At 50.4% G+C, this 7038-nt stretch overlaps 1 pseudogene; it reads right to left on the reverse strand.

The window, feature by feature from the left end:
- Window positions 1-1015: 1015 nt before the first annotated feature.
- Window positions 1016-2412, reverse strand: LOC119360566 (annotated as a pseudogene).
- Window positions 2413-7038: the final 4626 nt, after the last annotated feature.

Below are 7038 nucleotides of genomic sequence, written 5' to 3' on the forward strand. Positions count from 1 at the left end.
CCAAAGTTACCAGTATAGGGTGCATAAGTTATTAGGTCTGCGATGTGTGAGTTACCATGCTATTCATACAAAAAGTTATCGAAGGTATGTTTACACTAGTTTTTTTGGGTGAAAAAAGCTACCACGATATTTGTACATAAGCTACCAGGTCTATGATGTGTGAGTTACCATGCTATTGACACAAAAGCTATCGAGGGGATATTTCATCAACACCCCGACCCCTCGTTGGCAAAGTTACCGAGATATGGTGCATAACTTATCAGGTATGTGATGTGTGAGTTACCATGCTATTCACACAGAAGTTCGTCAACTCTCCCCTTCCCTTTGGTCGCCAAACTTATCAGGACAGGGGTACATAAGATATCGAGCCTGCAATGTGTGAGTTATCATACTATTCACAGAAAAATTACCAGAAGATATTTAATCAACTCCTCAAAGAAAAAAGAAGAAGGAAGCAAACAGGGAATGGTCAAATAGTATGATGTGCATTCTTTCGCACAACAAATAGTCTAGCTGAGTTGGTTAGTGTGTGTTCCCCATTACCTGCTTGACGTGGGTTCAAATCCCATATTCAGCATCATTTTTATTTTTGACTAAAAATCTAACCAGGGTGTGCCAAATAGATCTAGCACCCAAAAAAATGACAGATCCAATCCAGAGAAAAAAATCACGACAGTCAATGCCATAGTCCCCGGATTCTTCCCACTAAATTCGCCATCAAGTTAGCAAATCGTTCACATTTTAAATCTTGAACAAAGAGCCACTATGCAATACATTCATAGTTTGGGCGCTTTTGACAACAACAAAGACTGGGTTAGTTGGTTAATGTGGTGGTGCACCTGCATGAGGTCGGGGGTTCAAATCCTGTTCTGGCCGCCCTTTCTTCCCTTTCTTTTTCTCGCGGAGTGGAGCGCCTGGATGAATCTCGACCGCGCGACGGGAATCGAACGAGGCGCACGACTCGTACGTTCCTGTCGCTAACGAACAGTCGGCAGGTATTTAGCTTTGTCGATAATTAAATGAACAGAGTTTCCAAGCTAGCTAGCTTTTGTGATGATCGTCGGTTGCCTCTGTGCACCGGCGCCGCCAACGCGGCCGGCGATCTGGACGACGTCGTGGTCAAGGAGAAGGTGGTTGGGTGCAGGAGGAGCTCGAGGACTGGGAGGACGTCGTCGGCCATGGAGGGGCGGCTCTTGGAGTCATTCTGGAGGCATCGGAGCGCGAGCGCGGCCATGTCCTGCGCCTGCCTCTTGGGGTACAGCCCGCCGAGCCTGGTGTCCATGACGCGTATCACCTTGCCCTGCTCCCCCTGCAGCATCGGCATGGCCCAGTCGACCAGCAGCTCCGACGCTACGCCGCGGGCCTCGTCGAGTGTGCACCGCCCGGTCATGACTCATGAGCTCCAGGAGCACCACCCCGAAGCCGTAGACATCGCTCTTGGCGGAGAGGTGGCCTGTGGCGACGTACTCCGGCGCGGCGTAGCCGCGCGTGCCGACGACGCGGGTGGAGACGTGGCTCTTGCCGCCGGTGGGGCCGGTGCGGGCGAGGCCGAAGTCGGAGAGCTTGGCGCGGTGGTCGGGGCCGAGGAGCACGTTGGAGGACTTGAGGTCCTGAAAGATGACGTCGCGGGAGTGGAGGAAGGCGAGCCCGCGGGCGACGTCGACAGCAACGGACACGCGTGTGGACCACGGCAGCAGCGGCTGGCTGCCCCGCCGGAACAGGTGGTTCTCCAGGCTGCCGCGCGGCATGTACTCGTACACCAGCAGCTTGTTGCTGTTGGAGTCAGAGCAGTAGCCGACGAGCTTGACGAGGTTGTCATGGTGGAGGTCGCCGAGGTAGGTCACCTCGGTGAGCCACTCCTGGTGGCCCTGGAGGCTCTCCTTCTTGAGCTTCTTGATGGCCACCACCATCATGGCGTTGGTGGCGCTGGGCCTGGCAGGGGCGAGGGAGGTCTCGTCGATCCACCCCTTATACACGCACTCGAACCCGCCCTCGCCCAGGTAGGACATGGAGCCGAAGTTCTTGGTGGCCGCCCGCAGGTCCGCCATGCTGAACGACTTGAGCGACGCCGGCGGCACCTCCTGCGCCTCCCCCGCCGCCGTTGGTCCCTCCGCTGGCTGCGGCGGCTTCTCTGGGCCGGAGCTGCTCCGGCGCGACGCCTTGGAGTTGGAGTTGGAGGTGCTGCTCCTCGGGTTCACCTCTGAAGGAAACACAATCCACACATCCACATGATTAATTCCCTTCCTTGATAGATATGATCTCTCAACAAGAAATCAAGAAACAAAGAGATCGAGGACGGTGGCGAGCAAGGAATGTCGAGCTCAATGCTTTTGTCGGTCCCCAACCCTAACCGGCAAGCTTAAGGGTGGTGACGCTTGGGCGGTGCAGCGCCAAATGATCGACGATGCTCATATTGTCGGGGTAAGAAAAAAATTCAGGGAGCCAATATGCATGCTTTTGAGGCTCGGAGCGGTGTGGATGAAGTCCTCGAGATCCTTCATCGAGGACAAGCACTTGTGAAGGCAGAGCACGATGAGGCGAAGAAGGAGGAAGGTGCCCCGCGGTCGTGGCATTGTGATCCTTGTGAATTGTTTCTATGGGAAATATCTCACTGTATTTAGCTTTGGCTGGGTTAGTAAATGTTTTTTCATCGTTATGCTTTCCCCCTGGGTTCTCTGATCACCAGGCAGTAGAGCTTCGTGGTCCGGATGATGAACCTGCAGGCCGCTGTTTTACTCGCGTTCTTGTTAATAGAGCTTGGTCATCTCAATGATGAACCAGTAGGGATTCCTAAAAGGTGTGTTCCTTAATCGGGTCCATTCAGCGATGGTAGGATGCATGCGAGCCTGGTCTTCTACTAGGAGTAGGAGGCAAAGTACTTTTCATCTAAATAAATGTTCCACTTGAGAATCCCCTTTTATCAAATATCAGAAGCCAAAACCCCTTTTTTGCTAACATTTGTCGGTACTTCACTATACCGGGAGAGGATACAAATACTGGGGATTTACACCTGATCAACTTATCTCGTGTGACGGGTTACAAAGGATATACATTGTAGTGGTGACCTTGGTCGATACTGATCCATATTATGGGAGGAGGGGGGCATAGCCCCCCCCCCTCCATCCCCACCCCACTCCCCTATGGCCCAAGCCTTTTGGCGACAGGCCCTATGGCTAGGGGAGGATAAGAAGCAGAACGGAAGTTGGCTTCTCTGATCATGAGCACGAACTTGAGTGCTCTTTGTCCACCAACCACCCACAACTTGACAACCACGGAAGCTGCCTTCTATGATCATGAGCTCGAACTTGAATTCTCTCTGTGCACCGACCACCCACGGCTTAACAACCACAAAAGCTGGCTTGACTAACCTCAAAACATGGGAGCTATGAAAATGTCAGGCGTCATATAAAAGCACACGCACTCTCACATGAGGAGCTGCCCACCCATCCATTCAAATCCCAGCGGCGCAGCAGGGAAGAAGCTCCCTCCAGCAAGAAGACCTGCCGTAGAAGCTCCCTCCAGCGAGAGAAGACCAGCGCAGAAGCTCCCTCCACCGAGACGACCGGCACAGCAGCAAAGGGATCCTCTGGCGACCCGCATCCCACCGCCAATGTAGCCCTACAACTGAATCTATGAATTGTTGTTCGTCCCTCAGTAATTTGTTGTTTGCGTTTTCTCGTTCTCACGTAGTAGATTGTTTTCTGCTTCGGATGCCGCCCAAGGAGGAGGCCAAGGGGAAGAGCAAGGAGAAGGAGACCAAGGGGAAGAGTAAGGAGGAGAAGGAGACCAAGGGGAAGAGTAAGGAGGAGAAGGAGAAGGCAGTGGAGGAGGAACGCCTCACCCACCCACTGCGGTGAGTTTATCAATGAAGCCACGACCACTCTTCGCCACATTCCGGAGGGCAAGAAGATGAAGGCCAAGCGGGTCAGGCAAGGGTAGGCATATGCGGTCATCATTAGGATAATAGCATGTTAATATTGTGCGTGCCCCTATATATTGTTCATGTCTAATAACGTTTGTGCCATATACTAGTTGGTAGTCTTCTCGGTTGACGGCATATGCCAATGAATGTAAATATGGTTTTGCTGCCAATCAGAGTATATAAGCATTAGTAACTGAGGGTACCACTTCCAACGGAGGGTGCTGGTGGCTTCATCGGACACAAGAAGTGGTCCTTTTGTCAACTCGTCTCGGCGGGTGGTCTTTTTGGACAAAAAATCTTTTAGGGGGGAGGGGGGCATCGCCCCCCCCCCCCTCTGCTATGTCCCAAGCCTTCCAGCAACAGGCCCCTATAGCTAGGGGAGGATAAGAAGCGGGCATGCAAGATCTGCCACTAGAGTGCATCCAAATGTACCACCAAGAAGAGAAAGGAAAAATGGCCAGCTAATGCCTAGATGACCTCTCCCTCCACCGAGACGACCGGCACAGCAGCAAAGGGATCCTCTGGTGACCCGCATCCCACCGCCAATGTAGCCCTACAACTGAATCTATGAATTGTTGTTCTTCCCTCAGTAATTTGTTGTTTGCGTTTTCTCGTTCTCACGTAGTAGATTGTTTTCTGCTTCAGATGCCGCCCAAAGAGGAGGCCAAGGGGAAGAGCAAGGAGAAGGAGACCAAGGGGAAGAGTAAGGAGGAGAAGGAGAAGGCAGTGGAGGAGGAACGCCTCACCCACCCACTGCGGTGAGTTTATCAATGAAGCCACGACCACTCTTCGCCACATTCCGGAGGGAAAGAAGATGAAGGCCAAGCGGGTCAGGCAAGGGTAGGCATATGCTGTCATCATTAGGATAATAGCATGTTAATATTGTGTGTGCCCCTATATATTGTTCATGTCTAATAACGTTTGTGCCATATACTAGTTGGTAGCCTTCTCGGTTGACGGCATATGCCAATGAATGTAAATATGGTTTTGTTGCCAATCAGAGTATATAAGCATTAGTAACTGAGGGTACCACTTCCAACGGAGGGTGCTGGTGGCTTCGTCGGACACAAGAAGTGGTCCTTTTGTCAACTCGTCTCGGCGGGTGGTCTTTTTGGACAAAAAATCTGTTAGGGGGGAGGGGGGCATCGCCCCCCCCCCCACTCTGCTATGTCCCAAGCCTTCCGGCAACAGGCCCCTATAGCTAGGGGAGGATAAGAAGCGGGCATGCAAGATCTGCCAATAGAGTGCATCCAAATGTACCACCAAGAAGAGAAAGAAAAAATGGCCAGCTAATGCCTGGATGACCTCTCCCCTTCATCAACGGACCTGGACGTCATAGGGAAGACGTCTACGGCTATTTAATGGTTGCTCCTTGGTCTTTTGGGTTGTCATCATGGCTTAGCTTACCACTTTGGTTTGGGTGGTGTCAATTGTCTGCATTCAAGGTGTTCTCATTGGGTATTTCTTTGCGATGTAGATGTGTGAGGGCTTGGGATTATTGCATGTTGGGAATGCTTGTAGGGTTGGCCGTGCAGTCATGAGGGGGAGAAAAAAATCCAGGGAGTTGGTATGCAGCCTCTTGAGGCTCGGCGCGACACTGGTGAAGCCCTCGAGACCCTTCATCAGGGACGAGTAGTTGTGTAGATCAAGATGAGGCAAGGAAGGAGGAAGGTGCCCCGCGTCCGTGGCATTGTGATCCTTGTGCAGGAGAGGTCCAGGACCCGGACAGTGTTGACCGGTAACACGGCAGGGTCCAACTTGTAAAGGAAGTTTAGGATCCCTCGTTTCTTCTTGGCGTAGTAGAAACCGAGGCGCACCTCCTTGATGCTCCGGGACGACGAGTAGAGCGACTAGCAAGTCGTGAGTGTTGTCCAAGCCCCAAACTTCCGTTGGTGGCGCTCATGACATTGTGGTAGTACGTGTCGTCGGGTCTTTCCACGAATCAGCCGATGCGCACGATGCATGTGAAGAAAGGTGGGGGCGAGGGAGATAATGGCAGATGCCTCGTCTGCTGGAAACTGCTCTGCTCTCCTTCAAGCTCGCAATCATGGCCCTCTTCTGCTGGAAACTACTCTCCTCTCCTTGAAGCTCGCAATCATGTCCTATTATTCATTCATGGCTGGTAAAGTCGCAAACCTCCTAGTGGTACTATATAATGCTTCCCTCCCTGGCTGTCTATGCACACCCTACTCCAGCATCAACATCTTCTTCGGCAACATGCTCAGCTACGTTACTTGTAAATTGCACCAAACAATTACAATGTCCTCATATCTTCTCACAGAAAAGATACTCATATCCTATCCGAACAAAAATATGTCCAAATGATGTTCATACTACGAGTAGACAATTAATTTGGGCAGATTCTGCAGCTTCCTACTGTCCATTTTTGTACTCAGCCGTTCATCATCCCGAATGGCTTTTGGACAGGTAATTGCTCCGCACATTATCCTTTCATATTTTTCTATCCAATTTAATACTACACCATAAATTGCTTAAATAACATGTTCCTCTGGTATTCGTATCATGCTGATGTATGGAACATGTGAATTAGAAAAGTAGTATTACAATGCGCAAAGACATAACGATTCCGTCGTAGAGGGAGCCGAAGCCTCAACATCTTCTGCATGTACTAATAAACGAGCAAAGTCCAATTCGGTGGATAATTTTACCCAACGCGAAATTCAAATGAAAATTGTTTCAACCGTATTAAATTCAAAAGACAGAAGAAATTAGTACAACCAGGGCCATTGCGTGATGCCACTGGCTACATAGAATTGCCTCTTAGTGAGGAGTATGCACTGGTTTGCATTTTGATTTGGGGAATTCTTCAGTTTAGCCGCATTTGGGGAATTTTTCAGTTTCCGATCTCCGATGGATAACGGTTGTTAATTGTGTTCTAAAATTATTTATTGGTTGATCTGATCATGCTCTAAGTTAAATTGATCTTATGCAAATTCACCTATCGATATATTCTCCAAATAATTATGGGAATGGCTTCTGTTTTGCCGTAAGCATCCATATAGAAAAATTCATTTTGACGTGCCAGTTCTAGGTTCATAGATGTCCATATCGGACCTATCAGACTTTAGCCTACTGATACGATTATCTTATATCTC

The sequence above is a fragment of the Triticum dicoccoides genome, chromosome 2B (assembly GCF_002162155.2).
Source record: "Triticum dicoccoides isolate Atlit2015 ecotype Zavitan chromosome 2B, WEW_v2.0, whole genome shotgun sequence".
NCBI classification, from domain to species: Eukaryota; Viridiplantae; Streptophyta; class Magnoliopsida; order Poales; family Poaceae; genus Triticum; species Triticum dicoccoides.